We start from the raw sequence: 16,586 nt of genomic DNA, 5'->3' as shown, positions 1-16,586 counted from the left end.
TGTAATAGTCCATAGTAATAAAACTCATACATAAGTCCTACTGATTTAGTGCTCCAACATCAGGATCATCTGGTGGTAGTGGGACACATTGAGATCCCGAGGTGATACAATGAGTCCGGATGTGCTCCTCTAATTATCTAACACGCTCTCTCATCTCAACCATCTATTCATCTCTAGTTTGTGGAGGATCAATAGTAAATGAAGTTCGGCCCTTTATGTTAAGGATACGCCCATATCCTTTCTGGTAGTCACGTCATTTTCTGAAGACAGTTTGTACCAAAGACAAGTCGTCATCTTCAGGCGTGCTCGAAACTGGTGTGGAACTCTCAATATCAGTTGTTTGTGTCTCCTGTGTGTCGCGATATACACACAATTCATCCTATGATAAAATATATAATGTAATTATGTATTTTAAACAAACAATTAAACTTTTGAAAAATGTTAAAAAAAACTTAATATACATAGGTTTTTTTAGCTATTTCTGTCACCCACCCTGTGCTTGATTTATGGTGAGTATCCATCCAGCTATCTGGGATTGACTTAAGTTGCCCAGTCTTTAAATTGCGCTGTCACGTACATATATATTTTTTAAAAAATAATTAAACTTAAATAAAAAAAACTTAAAAATAATTAATTAACTAACTTTCTTTTTATGGCGCAACGTTGGGACTCCATAGCTGAGCTCTTTTAGTTTCTTCCTATTTTTCTTGTTGACCCTAGAATGTCTCTGCAAAATTTTTCTGTTACTAATTTATTTAATTAAGAGAGTTAAGTTTAGGAAGAAATTAACACCATAATTTCTAGGTGTCGGAAAAATTCAACGGCTTTTTGCCACTGCATATCTGTGCAACCACCATAACAATTTTCTAGCCCATTTATCATTAAATGTTCCTTAATATCGTACTTCCAATCAGAATATTTTTTGGCACATGATGTATCAATGCCTATCAAGATCCCAGGCATGTGCCCTTGTCCATATTTGGTACGCCCGATATCAAATAAATCATCTTAAATTAAAATCATTTATTAGTAAATATGATATATAATTAAATAGAATTAACTTAAATATAGAAATTACTTACCTCCAAATGTGCAAGTATTTTTTTTTTCAAGGCATTTGGTACTTTTGACCATTGAGGACAGTCTGGATCTGTGTACTGTCGAACAAGTAATCTCAGCTCTCTTAAGAAATTTGAGTTGTAATCTCCAATATCTTTATATGTTCTCCCTCGCACGTCCCACTCGAGAGGGAGAGGACGCCCCAACTCTTCCCTTTTTTCTCGCATGTTCAATCATTTGTGGCGTCCACACTTGTTTGGAGGTGCTATTGTATGAAAATTTAATATTTTTAAATGAATATTATTAACTGTTAAAATTTACGGAGTGTATCAATGTGTAATGTATTAGTTTGTTCACAATCAGCTGAGATATCTGGCGGTCCACGTAGAGAATCGCATCCTCCACCATCACCCCATGAGATTGAGCAATAACGTCAGCCATATCTGTCAAATTAATCGATATTAAAATTACATTTATACTAAACATAATAACTATAACAATCAATTATTGTAAAACATAATTACTTCAACATATTATAAAATTACCACTTAATCATCACTATCACCATCGGTTTCTATGTGTTCATCTTCCTCTTCATCTTCTTCTTCAATGAATTCAGCTTCGTCTTCGTCTTCCTCCCCCTCTTCCTCCACCTCCTCCTCCTCCCTCTACTCCTCAATTGCAACATTATCTATCTCAACAAATTGTAATGGAGCCCCGTACATTCAAAGGTGATTTGTGGTAATGGACTAAGATCAACAAATAATTGGAAATGTGAGGAACTAGTGTCGTGCATAACATCTACTTCTACATCCACCAGTTTTTCTTCAACTAGTGGGATATCCCACACATTTATGTGATGCACTACTTGGACGACTTTCCAGCAAGATTTATTTTTAAGGTCATCAATGTAGAAAACTTGGTTAGCCTGAGTTGCTAAGATTTATCATCTTTAAACACCTCTGAACTAGTTTTAATACTAGTTATGTTTTTCTCAGACTTTAATCCCGAAGACCGATTAATGTCAAACCATTTGCACTTAAATAATACAATAGAACAACCAGAAAGATATGACATCACTAAAACCTCTTCCAACTGGCCGTAATAAGTATTATTTTCAACTCCTGCTACAGAGACTCCACTGTTTTTAGTTTTGCGATTCTTGTCCCTGTCATAACACAAAATTATAACTCCTTTTACAACACACCAAGGGTACGAAACAACGCGAGTTGAAGAACCATTTACTAAAGAGATTAATTCTTCATGTACTTCTAAGGAACCTGTTTGCCAAGGATGATAAATATTATTGTAAAAACAAATTAGGAAATTCCTTTCTATGTAATTTATCTAGGTTTTAAACACCTGGAGTCTGAAGAATTTCCATATGCTCTCTACAACGAACAAAAAAAATCAATACTAGAGTTACTAATAATTATTATAATAAACATGCAATGATAAGATGAACTACTTCATTTACTTACGGAAGATATGGCAAGATCTCATTGTAGTTATTTAAAATATACCAATCCGTTGTTTTCTTCACTTCATCATCCAAAGTTGTCAAGGATTTCTTACCAATTGGACGACCCTAAGATCGAAAGATCAAAATCTATTTAAGTGATGGACCAACATCTACATTTCGGTCTGGACGATTGAACTTTGTTTCAACTCCTTTCAAGTATATGGAGCAAGATGTTAATGCCTCATCAACCACATTTCCTTCTACTATTTAACCCTCTGAACGTGCATTATTACGGACATAATTCTTTAACTTTTTCATATACCTTTCAAAAGGATACATGCACCTCATGTGAACCGGTCCTCCAAGTATTGCTTCTTCCGGAAAATGTATTAGTAGATGGATCATGATATCGAAAAAAACTGGGGGAAAATGTTTTCTAACTTGCAAACAATCTCAAACTTATGGCGATCTTCAACAGTCTAGAATCATCACTGATTTAAGAAATTGACAAAACTTTTGGCAATCTTTAACATAGAAAGTGAACTTGGTCGCAGGCTTTTGTATCCGACCATTCAACTTCTTCAGCAGTAACTCTAGTCTCATCTTCATCTTCTCCAAGTCTACTCTGGCACTAACTGTATCCTTGGTTTTATTCTCCAGCCCAACTATTGTGCCTACTAAACTGTCACACATTTTTCTCAACATGCATAACATTTAGATTGTGTCTCAACATTATGTTGGCCCAATATGGGAGCTCAAAAAATATATATTTTTTTCGCCAACCTACTTGCTCGTTTGTACACTTTCTTTTTTTGCCACCATATCTTACATGCTTACCAGGAAGAGAATCAGGTATAAAACTCATTTGTGTGAACATATCTTGCATGGTTAATGACTTTGGTGGTAGTCTTTTTTCAACAACACCATATGTCTTCTTGTCCCTTCTAATAGCATGTTTGATTGGTAAAAATTGTCTATGACCATAAAAAGAAACCTTCTTTTGTAAACTTATAGATGGTGTTGCCACATTACATGTAGAGCAAGCATGATAACATTTGTCAGTCCATCCAGAAAGGCTACTCCCTGCTGGGTAAACGTTTAAAGTTCACATCAAAGTTGCTCGAAGTGTGAAGAAACTGCCATTGACTGCATCTCGAGTATGTACACCGTTCACCCATAATTATTTTAACTCATCAATCAATGGTCTTAAGAAAACATCAAAATCTTTTCCTGGCGAATGAGGTACCAGAATTAATAAGCTCAACATGAAATTAGTTTCTCTCATGCATAACCATAGTGGCAATTTATATGTCATCAACACAACCGGCCACATACTATAAGAAAGACTCACATTACCAAAGGGATCGAATCCATCTACAACCAATCCAATGCGCAAAAACCTGGGTTCCATTGCAAACGTTGGATTATTTCGGTTAAAGTCCTTCCAAGCTTTCCCATCAGCAGGATGACGCAATACAATGTCTTCTTTTATACCTTGCTCGTGATGCCATCTCATATGTTGAGCAATGTGCCTCGATGCATATTTTCGCATTAACCTAGGGATTAAAGGAAAATAACACATCACTTCATGAGGAACTTTCTTGCCCTTGGTGTTCTTGTCCACCCACTGATCCTCCCCACAAACAGGACATTTTATTTTTCCAGCATGTTCTTTCCAAAATTGTAGAGTCCAAGAACTTTACTTAGCTAATTGTTCAGTAGTATTATAGTATGTATAGTATTATCTTTGTTACTATGGATTTTTGGTTCAGACCGGGAATTATTTGGACACTCATAGTAGTACTTATAGATTTTCTAAGTTTAATATATAGTTTAAGAATATTAAGTATAACCTAAGGTTTGATTAATGTGACTGATATTAAGGATTATATTTATTATACTATAAGGTTTAGATATCAGCCAATAGGATTTTAAGCACATGTTATGAATGGTGATTAAGGATTAAGTATTTTTGAGGATTAAATTTAATAAGGAGTAAAGTTTGAATGTTATAGGGTCAGTCAGCAGCTTTGAGTACGTTGAGGGCTTAGTCAAGGCTGTTTACTCCATTCAAACTTAGCTAAAAATGTGTAATTTCGTGTTTAAATATTCAGCGTGTGCCGATATATCGCAGCTATAGGGGGCGATATATCGCAGCACGTAGATACGGAAAACACAAATCGATGCACGATCGCCTCGGGAACAATGGTCCAGGCGATATATCGCCTATAGGGGGCGATATATCGCCTCCTCCAGCATAAATTCAAATACTTTTGAATTCTTTTCCTTTCAGCCATTCAAACTCCTCCATAAGTCCAGCATCTTTTGAACGAGTCTTCAGCCTCTGCTGAACGATTATTCAAATGATTTTCACCTAAAAAGCCATTATTTTTATTCAAGTAAAATCAAGATACTTTCTTTCCCAAACTCTATAAATAGGACCTAGTACCCAGCCATTATTCACCTTTTGCTCTAAGTTCAGAAGCTGCTAGTGTTAAGTGAGTGTGAGAGTATAAACACCTGGTTTGGGAAAAAATAAGCTTAAACATCATAAGCTTATCAAACACTTTGGGAAGTGAGGTTCTATAGTATTTCGGTTGAGGTGTAGATTGGTCTTTCAAGTCTTTGAGGTAACCAAAACTCTAGTTCATTTCTGTATTATGTTATTTTCTTTCTCATAGTCTTCTACTCAATCTCTAACCTTAATCTTCATTTTGGTTAGGGAATCTAAGTTCTTGAGCACATAAGTTTCGGTAAGCATGATTCTCAAATGGTTTAGTCTTCCCATTTTCCTTTTCATCTCTTTTCTTCTTTCAACTCACTCTTGTTCATTATGGTTATTAGGAGTGTTCCAAAATTCCCAACTCAGTCCACATATCCCGGTAACTTTGGAAAGGAAAATAGGCTAGAATCAATATGTTATATACTTATGTTATCTTATGTTTTATGTTGTTAAATGTGTTATGATATGTATGCATGTATGTTTGTAGGCTTGGGCATATGACCCATATGACTAACAAGACCCCAAATGGGTTATGGGCATATGACCTACTTAGCTAGTAGGACCCTACTAATCCCATGGGCATATGCTTGTTTAGTCTATGGGACCCCAAGTAATAATGGCCATTATAATAAGTGTATGTTATATGTATTATGTTAAGTCTTTATGTTTCTTATGAAGTTATGTTTATGACTATGTGTTAGATTTTCCTTGCTGGGCATTAGGCTCATTCCTTTTTGTTTTATGTGCAGGAAAATAAGCTTTAGAGGCGGAAAGATTTGTGACGCTTAGAGGATGTGTATCGATGGTGAATGGAGTCAAGGGGCCGAGCGTTATTTCGATTCGAGGATGTAGTTTCTGTTTTATGTCTTTTTACATGTATTTTCCGCACCATTTATGTAATGTCTTTTATTTTAAATCATGTTTTGTTTTTAAAGACAATGGGATCCCATATCCTTCTTAGTATTCTATTTATTTGTAAGTAACTCTTATTTTACAAGTTACTCAATAAAATTATGGTATTTTCATAAAAATGTAAGTTTTATGTATAGTTTCGTTAATGGTACAAATAAGTCTAGATTAGTGGGTCATTACAAAAACAGTGCACAATCATGCTTGCAGACATGGATTGAATCATAGTCCAATCTAACTTTATGCAACAACCTTTTTGATGCATAAAACGATATTGGAAGCTTATTTGGGGCTAGAAATGCATCATGTAAAAACTCCAGTGTTCCATCAAATATTTTGTTGGGAATTTTGCCCAACACTTTGAATGCATCAACTTCACTAGGAAATTCAATGATGTGTAATTTTGACACCCAAGGAATAATGGAGCCTCAATCTCAATAAACAAATCGTTATAATGTTGCCCACCCTTGTAGTCTACTGTAGGTATCTCTTGATCGCACTCATTCTCTTCTGATTCGTCATTGTCATTTTGCATAACATCATTGAGAACATCCATCATTTCATCTTCATCATTTTGATCTATCATTTTCCTCATTAGTATTATTTCCTCCTCTTAATGGCAATGCCAAATTGTATATTTCCGTGGAAACCCATTTACAAAGAGATGATTTTCTAATACATCAATTGTCTGAAATTCAACATTGACACACCTCCTACATGGATATTTCACCAATCCCCTTGAGTCAACGCACTACCTAGCTCTCTGAAGAAAATCCATCACACTAGTTTCATACTCATCAGATAATCGATCTGTCAAATTAATCCAGCTCTTGTCGATCAACATTGTATGAGTGTAGCACTGCACGAAACACTTATAATCAAACTTACAATCAATTTGTGTGTGTGTCCTAATCTGCATTTTCACTCCATTTATATATGGGTAAAGAACCTATACCATTCAAGTTTACAATATACATATAATGTGATTTATACTCATAATATTGTTACATATTTGTAAAAATTTAAGTAACACCTCCCCATAGTTCTCATAAGTGTGCAAACTAAAATTAAGTTGGCCCACTTACGAGAACAAAAGAGATGCATACTAAAATCTCTACAAATGAAACAATAAATAAGTAACCAATCACACTATAGGTATATAGTAATCCCAAACTGGCCGAACTCGACAATTCAGAGAGAGGCAAATTTAAGAGTCATTAATGAATCGCCCTCTCCGAATGGGTCTAAGGCTTTTAATGAAAATAGAAATAATTAAAAAATGATCACTATGTGATAATAACACACTATCTTATCTTTGGTAATTATTTCTTACTACCAAAGACAAACAACCAGATACATTTTTTGTCTTATAATATCTTATGTTATTTTCAATGAATTATAATATTTTATGATGTCTAATTGTAATATGTTTATTTTTATATTTTATTATTTAAATTTATTAATAATTAATCTTTGGTTAAATATTAAATTTAGTAATTTTAACATTAATTTGATTAGAATAAAAATTATTTTAAAAGTATTAGGGTTACTTTTTTTTCTTCTAAATTGAACTAATTTATTATATTCAATTAATTATAAAATAAATTTTAATTAGTTTTTTTATTTAATATTTAACATGAAAATGTTCACTAATATTTATAAAATTTATTTTCATCATAATTAAAAAATTATGAAACTTACTTGTTAACTCACTAATGAAATTAATTAAATGCTTGCTTTATTGAAAAATTATTTTATTAAACATTTTAGATGATATCTTAAATTTATATAAAAAAAATCCCTAGCATAACAGCTATATTTTCATCTATGCCAAAATAAAAAACTTGCAAACAACACCCAAATACTACCTAGACAAAACAACAGAACATTGCAAACACATTTTTATAACTAAAAGTCAAATTACATACAAAAAATATACTATTGAAGCATATTAAATCTAATTGCAAAATATACTGTTTCAGTATATTGAATCTAATTGCAAAAATATACTATTAAAGTATAAGACTAACTAAAAGTAATTCACTTAAAGTTAATCTAAAATACAATTTATAAGTTCTATAATGTACTAAATTTAATTTTGTACATAATATTTACCAAACCAATAAAGAATCCATTTTAATAGCAAAAATAAAATAATAATTAACCATCTAACAATTTTCTAAATCCTAATCTCATTTTTACTAATAAACAATTTTAAAATCTAATAATAAAAACATTCACCCTAATATAATAACATATATTTATTAAAACTAATATTAATTCATTTATATAAAAAACATAAATCATTCAAAAATTGAAAAAAAATCAAATAGAACAGAAAAATTAAAAACAAATTACCTTTGAATCTTGAAAGAGCAAGCCAACTTCAAACCCTTCACTGGAGCTCAAGAAAAATCGCACCAACACCTTCAAACAAAAAATCTACAAAATACAAAAATAGATTACCATTTTATAAAGATATATATATATATATATATAAATGAAGAAATGAATTTTACCTTAAGAAATAGAGAGAAACCCCTTAACTTGGGAGATTTTTGGACCTAAAAATGATATTTTTTAGAGAGAAATTGTAGAGTCCCATAATGTTTACTTAGTTAGCTAGTTAGTAGTAGTTGTAGTATTTTAGATTTCCTGGATTTTGGTTCAAACCGGGACTTAGTTGGAAACTCATAGCAACAGTTATGAATTTTATAAGTTTAACCTACAGTTTAAGAATATTAATTATAACATAAGGTTTGTTAATATTGCTGGTCCTAAATATGATATTTATTATAACCTAAAGTTTAGATAAAGCCAATAAGAACATGACACTTGTCATAAGCATGATTATTAAGAAATTAAGTATTTTGATGATAAAATAAAGAAATATAAGCTTTAGTATCCACCAGAAACTTTTAGGGTCATAGTATGACTCAGTCAAAGTAGTTATCCAACTTAAATTATGCTGAAAAAAGTGCAATTACGTGTTTAAAATATTCACGTATGCCAATATATCGCAGCATGGGAGCCGATATATTGCCTGACGAAGGATAGGGAAAACACGTTGACGTTGCACGAACGTACGAACGGAGGCTCGAGACTAGGGCAGAGCCGATATATCGCCACATAGGGGCGATATATCGCCCTTAGTAAGATTTTTTTTTCTTTTGTTTTTAAATTTAAAAATAAACCTTAACTACTTAGACCTGCCTCTGATTGATTTTGACCAAGTCTTAAGCCTCTGATTGACGAATATTCAAATATTTTCAATTATATTCATTATTTTTATTCAAATCAAAATGGGGTTAGTTTCACTCCTTACCTCTATAAATAGGACCTAATACCCAGCCATTCCTCTCATTCTTCAAGCTGTGATCAGAGACTCCAAGGTGCTAGTGCTACCATAGAGTGATAAACACTTGGGTTAGGAAACAACTTTGTCATTCTTAAGCTTTATAAAATACTTGGGAAGTGAGGTTTAGTGTATTTCGGTATTGAAGTTAGACCAATCCATAAGGTCAACTAAGGTATTCCTATTCTCTAAGTCCAGTTCTTTAAAATTCTTTAGTTTTCCTTAGTTCCTTTTATTTAGATCCTAACTTTTGATATTGGTTTTTTATTATGTTCTTGAAACTTAAAGATCTTTCTTGGAGTGTTCCAAGTCTTGCTTTTATTCTCAAATATCCCGGTTTTGGTAAGGAAAATAAGATAGTTTTTATATGTTATGATTATGCTATAATATGTTATGTTATTATATGTTATGATATATATGTTTTTGGGGCTTATAGTTGCTTAAATAGCAAACCCCAATGCTTTTATGTTTCTTGGGGCTTATAGTTGCTTAGCTAGCAAACCTTAATGTATTTTGAGGCTTATCGTTGCTTAGCTAGTAAACCCCAATGTTTACCATGTACATGGGTTAGAATTGTGATATATGTTTTATAGTATATGTTTTTGTTATAGTCGTATGTTTATGTTTTACGTTATATGTGTTAGTATATTTTTCCTTGTTGGGCATTAGGCTCACTCCTTTTTCTTTTAGTGTGATGCAGGAAACTAGATACAGAGGCAGAAGGATTCTTGGTGGCTTGACTTGTGTATTGAAGATAAATGAAATGAATGGGCTGCGAGTCGATCGAGGATGACGTTATTTTTTTTTAGTTTTTTAAAAAAAATTATGTTTCTATGTATTTTCCGCATTTAGTTTTGTAAACAATTTTACTTAGTTTAAAATTATTTTATGTTTTAAACAATGGGTACCCATACCAAAATTCTATTTTTACTTTGTAATTTTCATAATATTATGTTGAAGTTTTAATAAAGTATTATTATTTCCTATGTATATGTTCTTCAAAGTAATAACTATGTTTAGTAGTTCTAATGGTCCAAGTGTTGGTTTTTATTGATCAAATCAGAGATTATGCGCAGCGGAACAACAATCAAATTGTCAGATTAATCCCATAAGATTTCTAGATCTACTTCTTCACACTCATATATATATTGAATCAAGGACAAGAATAGAAACATTACCTCAGGTCCTTCCTTGCTGCTATCTTTTCGTATGGCTGAATCCTTGAGATCTCACACCAAGATCTTCCAAAATGTTCTCAGTCACACAAAGAACGAGTGTGGGCTCGCTATACAAATAATAGGCAATAACTATTTATCAGATATTCTCAACACATGAGATCTGATAAAGTTTGGACCTAGGTTTTGTGAAGAACAATGACCTTTGTTTTTGTCATTGATCTTTTTCTCTGAGAGAATCCTAGATATTTTTCTATCCCTGAAAACTTACGTTCTTTGAAAACTGATATCCAATATATTAAAATATTTGTTATTTTAAACAAATTCAAAATAACTGATCAGTTATCAGATTTTTGTTTAAATAATAATATTTAAATCAAATCAAAATATCTCATTATTTATTTAATATTTAAATAACTAAAATTGTGGAATCAAGAGACCAAGTCTCTCTCTTATGCGTGTAGCACAGTGCTAGTGCACTGCGCCACACGTGTACCACATGCATGTGCAGGCATGTGATTTTTCCCAATTTTATTATTATTTAAATACCAAAAATCCCAAAAAATTAATTCAAAATTAATTATATTTTTGTTAAATCAAATAATTAATTAATTCTTAATTAATTAATTACACATAATTAATCAATAATTATGTTTGATACATAGAAAAATATTTTACTTATCACATAAGTCCTTTTTGCCCATTTTTGTATTTGCCTTTGACAGTGATTGTTTGAGCTATTTCGGGGACCATGGACCTATAACATTAAGCTCCAATAAATTGAAACTAAATAATTAAACTCTTTAATTATAATAGTTAATTTATTAATTATGATATTACTCCACTATAAATTCAGAATTGCACTCTTTATGTTATAGATATACTTTTACAGAAATCTTTTTCTTAAGTCGTCCATAGATATAACCATCTTGCAATAGTTCAACCCTCTAATTAATTAGTTCATAAATTAGAATGGAAGAATTACCATTTAACCTTTCTAATTTACTTCTTATTCCTTAAGTACCATTAATTCACTAGTGAATAATTAATCTATAATCTAATTATAGATTTGAGCTCAAAATCATTCAGTTCCAGAATTAACCCTTAAGGGAACTAATATACGATCCGTTAGGAAAGATTAGATTCCGTATTGTTGATACATGTTCCCAGCCATCCATGATATTAAATCTCCAAAACAAAAGTCATTAGCCTCATTCTTTGAAGAGACCTTAACGAGTGAATCAAAAGATTTAATAAATATGAACAGGAGTTCATGAACACTCAGGATTTAGGTTGATCTATAAATGATCATCTGTTATGATATGAATTACAAGTCTTTATTGTTAAATGGTTTTTGGATAAAGACTTTAATTCATATCGATCCATGTCATATATAATCATATTATATAAAGCACCTTTACCGATATGTCTTTCCACATCAATAATCCGAATCTAGATTATTTGTATCATTATGATACTTAGTAAACCGTACTTACAACTCCAATTAAAGAATTCCATAACTTTAATTTGTTGTTGTTGACTATTTTTATTCATTCATGTGATCTTAATTCTCTCGTACTAATACAAGATCACCCCTCAATAATGAATATGGAATTTTTATGATATTTACAAAATTATTCAAACAATAATTTAACAATCTAAATATGACAATAATAATAAATCATTGTATTTATTTATTCACAGAAAAAACAAATGTCTTTACATGCTTTTAGGACACACTCCTAACACCAAGGTCTTAGAATAGTTCGGTCATTACAGAAATGAAGCTATTTCGGTAGAGAGAGGCAGAGAAGAAAGAGAGATTCGTCTTTGTAAAAAATGAGGGAAAGAGGAAGAAGAAAGGGGATCGCGTGCACCTGAGATGTTTATTGACTCTATACCCAGAACAACCACTAACCCTTTTCTAAAATCGCGAAAAGGTCTCGCACATCTAAAAATACATATATATACTGAGAACATGTTCTCGGTATAACCCCTGTTTTTTGTAGTGAGTGAAGTGTATCATCCCTAAAATATATAATTCGAATAAAATTCAGTTATCCAATTACATTCTTGATTAAATACAAACAAGGATAGAATAATTTGAAACTTATAAGCATATAGTAAAGAAATCATTCTCCAAAATATATTCTAATTTAATAATAATTTAATGATTTTTTAAAAACAAATAGAAACTTTAAAGTATTTTAAAATGATTTTAAAATAAAAAATAAAAACAAAATTTAATAAATAAAAAAAATTAAAAACCCTATTTATCTTCTATATATCCCATCACTACAAGAAAAAATGCTTTTAATAACACCGAAAATGTGTTATCAAAACATACCATAACACTTTTTGATGTGTTAAGATCGACTATGTTATCGTAGGTCAGGGTACTTTACATAACACTTTATCATTGTTATACAGATGTGTTATTATACTGTCAACGATAACACAATTTCTGTGTTATTTTATTAAAGAGATAAGTGTTTAATTATGTTATTTATAGTCGATTATATAACACATTTCAATACTTATAAATTTGTGTTATACTACACTTTAGTATCACATTATTTGTGTTATACTACACTTTAGTATAACACATGTGTTATATTAGCTTAGAGAAACAAAATCTTTTTTTACTTACACAAAACTAGGAAAACAAATATGAAAGTTGAAGCCAAATAAGGTAACATAAATAGATTTTTATTAATTACTCAAATGTAATTACAATATTTAGTCTACTAGTCTAGGCTTAAGAAATCATATTACAACATGGTGGGTTGAATTAAACACTAAGCGCAAAACAGAGACAATATCAGTCTTCTTTGTGAAATTCTTTTTTATGCCAAGCAATCCTTTGAGCTGCTGAAGGGTCATTGTAATGGCAGCTCCTCCCATGAACCCAACAATGGAAGCATGGGATAGAAACTCAATCAAGAACCCCAATCTGAAAAAAGATCCAGCCATTTTAGAGAAATATATAAAACATATAGAGTGCAGTTTTTTTTTTTAATTGTCTTAAACCATAAGCATTGTTGTATAAAACTTATTCTTAACTTCATAAAGTTTCAAACTAAAATGAGCAACTCAACTATGAATCCAATCTCATAATCAAGTAAGAACTTAAATAAATTATTTTTTCAACATATTAGATTAAGTTTGGACATATGCATCAAGAAATTGATCATATAGATATGAAGTCAGGATAAGATTACATGAAAATAAAACTGGCAAGGAACATCCAGTAACAAATTAATAGTGAATCCTGCATAATAATACACTGAACACCCAATAAGACAACAATATTAAGGTTCATGAAATTGGTTATTGGACTAGAGAAATTATCAAATAAAAGATACTATGGGAACTACAATAAAAAAGGAAACAAACAAATGTCCTCAACAGGGTGAAGAAAAAACCAGGATGAACAAAACCATTCATGTCATCTTTAAAAAGAAACAATCACAATAATAACACAACAGCAGCAAAGCACCGAATACTACCCAAATCCAGTCAAAATAACTCTACAATCACAAATATCACAAGATTGAACAGAAAGCATCCTTCCTGCATATTTACCAAAATGGTATCAATGTAAGCAATGCACCTAAATTAACAAAATAAGTACAAATTTCAGATGGCATAAAATGAAGAATAAAATAAATATCAATAAACAAAGGACAGTTGAAAAAGAAAGAGAAAAAAGCATAACGATAGAGGTCATTACACAATTATACAATTTTTTTATTTTACTTTTCAAGTCAGCATACAAATTGATATGGAGAAGAATACAAAATCTTCTCATAAGAAACATGCTGGTGGAAAGAGCCATATATAAGTTTATACCCAAAAGTATAAAAAAAAAATGCAATATGGATTAGCTTACCATTCAATCTCTTTGCCAAGATGTTAACACCCATGGCCATTATAGCAGCACTATTAGGATTAGGAGATAATTTCCTGACCAAAGTGCAGATGATCTCAACAACCCTGGGCAAATGATTAGAGACAAGAGCATTAACGTGGCAAGAAACAAACATAACACAGTACACAGGAAAAGAACAGTATGTACCACACTCGACTCTCCAATTGCCCACTCACAGCAGTTTCTTGAGCATGAAATGAGCTGCCAATGCCCATTAAAGCAAAACACACAGCCTAGCAGGTATTGCTGCAGAAGCTTTAATTAATTAGTATTGTCAAAACATCAGAAATCTAGATTAGTTTCAGCTAGATATCCCAGTTGCACAAGATTCTAAGTGTTCATAATAACAAGGTTACTGTAAAAAATTAAATAGCATGTCATCTTCCTATAATATAGCATGAATAATTTAGCAGTAATCAATATCTCTGTCGTCTCTAGAAAGCTAGATTTTCAGTTAATATGATATATAGAAGACTTACAGTTAGACCAGGTTTAGTTTCTTTGGTGACTACACTGAGTCTCATATCCAAATTCTTTTCAAGACAAGATATTTCCAAATTCTACACAAGTTTTATGGAAAAGTATTAAAATAAGAACCTTAAGTGACAATTACTTCACTTTGTTGTAGTGATTATCTACACTTCATTGTTAAATTATGTAGTTTCTTAAAAAAAAATGCATATCTAGTATCACACACAGAAACCAACATTTAATTCAAAACTCAACCATTTGTTTTTCCTCAATAAAATTATCCCACATTTATCAATTAGACTAATTTATCTCATTAGGTGAATTCTAATATGCTCTCTAATTACATAACCTAAACAAATTATATGCTCTCTAATTACACAAACTAAACACTTAATAAACATTATACATTTCAATCCTATCATTCTTTCTAAACATGATCTAAAAGACACTCACAACTCTAGCCAATTCTTACTAAAGATTGGACCAACACTTACTATACTTCAACAACTTACCACCACCAAATAAAAACATATAACAAAAAGGAAAATCACCTTGAAAAAACTAAAACAAAATAAATAAATTTTAAAAATTAAAAGTTGAATAAAATAAACCCCAACTCAAACAGTAGATAACAATACTGGCAATGGGTGTTGATATTTCATTTCTTGTAACCTTAAATGTTACAGTATGTTACTAGAGTGCAACAGAGAGCTGTGATGAACCTGTACTGAAGCAATAATCCCTAGTTCACCAAATCAGTCTGCAGTCCTAAGTGTAAGATGCTGGGCATGCTTAATCTGAAAATTAGCTCTAGTCATGCAAAAATAAGCATGGAAAGAAATATCAATATTAAAACTTTGCAATAAGAAACAAATTTTCTGTAGTACTGTATAGCGTAGTGTTCTTTAAGCTTCTAGGACTTGTTAAACAGTCATCTGTGGCACATAATAGGTGGTAAACTATAAATCTTGCACATAATAGATTCAATTGCTATTGCAAAGGTAGAAAACATAGAAACAAATGACCAAAACTTCAGACAAGAGAACTGCATGTACCATTAAACACCATTCTACATATAAAGAGCAGGTTAATTGCTAAGGCAATTGCTGATACGCAATTGCTGAACCAGCTGTAACATACACAACACAAAGTTCGTACACACAAAGAAGAGAAACAACTAAAAGTAAAAGAACAGCAACAGCTCTTGTAGATCAGTTTCAAGCAACATGTTGATCACAAGTCACCCTAATATTCAATTCTATTATCTATAAAGTCAACATTTCGAATTGGAAAAAAATAATAAAATGGTGTCTATAATTGTGCCAAAGAAGTAGAAAAATCATGTATTAACTTTAGTTTATCAAATGAGGTTCAAATCATCTTGTGTCTGATTTCAGCCTCTAATAAATTTCTTCCATTATATTATAAATCAAAGTTAATTGAAGCATAACACAACCAGAAAATCTTACGACAGTAAATTACAAATTATGAAATCTTTCAGCCTTTTGTTGTTGTTCCCATATGACAGTAAATTATGAAGCAATATAAAGGCCTTGATTACAAATTAGACTACTATTCCATTAGTAATGGGAATTCTCTTTGTATTTCAAACCCTTTTACCTTCAACTGAACAATAACATGCCCCAAAATATAACATAAAACATGTCACTTTTGCCAAAAGAAAAAAAAAATTCAGCTATTAAAGATGAGAATCCTAAAAT

At 31.2% G+C, this 16,586-nt stretch overlaps 1 long non-coding RNA gene across 1 annotated transcript; it reads right to left on the bottom strand.

The window, feature by feature from the left end:
- Positions 1-13,306: 13,306 nt before the first annotated feature.
- Positions 13,307-15,730, bottom strand: LOC133833931 (uncharacterized). Its single transcript, XR_009893217.1, has 5 exons — positions 15,588-15,730; positions 14,874-14,954; positions 14,542-14,640; positions 14,356-14,459; positions 13,307-13,416 (listed from the first exon to the last, which is right to left on the bottom strand). It is a non-coding gene; the product is annotated as an uncharacterized LOC133833931 (long non-coding RNA).
- Between the last annotated feature and the right edge of the window lie 856 nt (positions 15,731-16,586).

Source organism: Humulus lupulus, chromosome 5 (assembly GCF_963169125.1).
Source record: "Humulus lupulus chromosome 5, drHumLupu1.1, whole genome shotgun sequence".
Taxonomy (NCBI): Eukaryota; Viridiplantae; Streptophyta; class Magnoliopsida; order Rosales; family Cannabaceae; genus Humulus; species Humulus lupulus.
This window is presented reverse-complemented; position numbering and strand designations above follow the sequence as displayed.